The sequence below is a fragment of the Eurypyga helias genome, unplaced genomic scaffold (genome assembly GCF_000690775.1).
Source record: "Eurypyga helias isolate BGI_N326 unplaced genomic scaffold, ASM69077v1 scaffold25352, whole genome shotgun sequence".
NCBI lineage: Eukaryota > Metazoa > Chordata > Aves > Eurypygiformes > Eurypygidae > Eurypyga > Eurypyga helias.
In genome coordinates, this window is record NW_010238221.1 from 31,017 (window position 1) to 32,838 (window position 1,822).

A 1,822-nucleotide genomic window follows, 5' to 3' on the forward strand; every position below is an offset into this window, starting at 1 on the left:
CGTCCTTCCCAGCCGGCTTAAAGAAGCAACTAAGAGGGGTAGGGGGAGGGAAAATAGTCTGTTAATATTTAAACGGGTGTTCAAACAAACAAATCTGTAACCAGAGTGAAAAGGAAAAGCAGGGCAGGAGCTCGACACAAAACGTGACTCAAAGGGCCGGATCCGGGGAGGCACCTGCAGCCTCCGCCGGACTCGGCTGAGGACCCGTCCCCATGCTGCTCATCTTGGCCTCCCCTCCGCTCGTGCCTTTACGAGGAGTGAGTCATCTCGCGTCAGCCGAGGACGGGCTTTACACAATTATTTATTTATGTGAAACCCTCCTCCCCGCCCCCGCGCATCCCTGATCTCATCCCCCTCGGAAAACAGATGCTTTATTAAACAAGGGCTGGAAAACTCCATCCCCTTCGGCTTTTGCCGAGGCTCCTTGTTGCCCAGCTGGGGAGGAGACGGCAGGCACGAGCTGCGCAGCATCTCGCAAGCCGTGTCCTCGATGACTTGCTTTGGTTCTTTTGGACACGGGCACCCCTCTCCCTGCAGGGTGCGATGGAGCTGGGCACCTCCTCAGCCTAACGAACGCGCCGGGGATGTTGGCAGAGAGCAGCAGGCTCCAGCCTGAGCCCCCCAGGCACTGCTCAGGTCGTGCAGCCTCAGAAGGAGCACGAGACCTTCCAGCACTCAAAAACCGGAGGTGAAGATGCCCCGTTTAGCTCCAGCTGCTGCAGGGGACTCTCCCCTCCCTCCCTGCTCCCTTTACCGCAGGCTGCATGCTTTGCTCCTCTCTCTGCTAAAAGCAGTGCTGCATCCAGAAGCCGTCACGGACCGCTGGCAGTACCGAGCGGCAGCATGCGGCAGCAGGGCCCGGCACGCACCCGCGCGGCGTCGCCGTCTCACGCTGGCAGCCCCCGGGGACTGTGCTGCTGCCTGCTTCACCCCCCAAGGCGAGTAACCTGGGGCAGAGGTGGCACGTCCCACTCCCAGCCGTAGGCAGGAGGGCAGGACACGGTACCAACAGATGCCAGTAATTTAAATTCCACACATGCAATCCTGTACCTACTGAGCCGGAATAATTTCCTGTGGATTTTCCTCACGCAAAGCCAAACGTGGCTCTAACTAGTTATCAATTGCTTCCTAGTATGGCTCAAGACCGAGGAGAGAAACCACAGGAATTACTGGCAGTGAGGGAATTCAAGCTTCCCAGAAGGTGATCAGGGGTTGGGCAAAAACGTTACACTGGCAAGATTCCTTAGTAATCACATCCAACTGCTTCCTGGAGCAGACTTCAGTCCACGCGCTGAAATGCTCATCTCCCGCGGAGAGAATTGCGAGGGCCGTAACCGTCACGGTGCTTTGACAAGGGGTTCGGCTATCTCGGCTCCTCTCGGAAGCGGAACACGCGAGGACGGACACCCAGCCTTGGGGGACCCTACACCATAAATCCTTGCATCGCATTCCACCAGCAGCTGTTTCCAGCCTGCCCGCAGCCCCCCAGCTGGGAGCAGCGCCCTGTTGGTTGCATCACACCAGTGTAAGAGGAGGCGTTTCCTGCCCGGATAACGAACTCCTTTCATTTTCCCCACCCGCATGGCAGTGAAAGGCACTTTGGTTTTGCTCCGAGCGCCTGCCACCCCACTCCCAGCCAGTGCAGGGGAAGGGGTGTGACAGCACCCTCTCCCCTCAGCAGACTCACACCGTGCACATTCCACAACCTGCGTGTCCTCGGCAGCACGTGGCTCGTCTGTGCCCCCGTCCTCATCTCACGTTCAGCACAAGGGCTGCAGCTCCTCAGATGCTGGAGTAGCAGCGCCGTCAGGACTCTTCACCC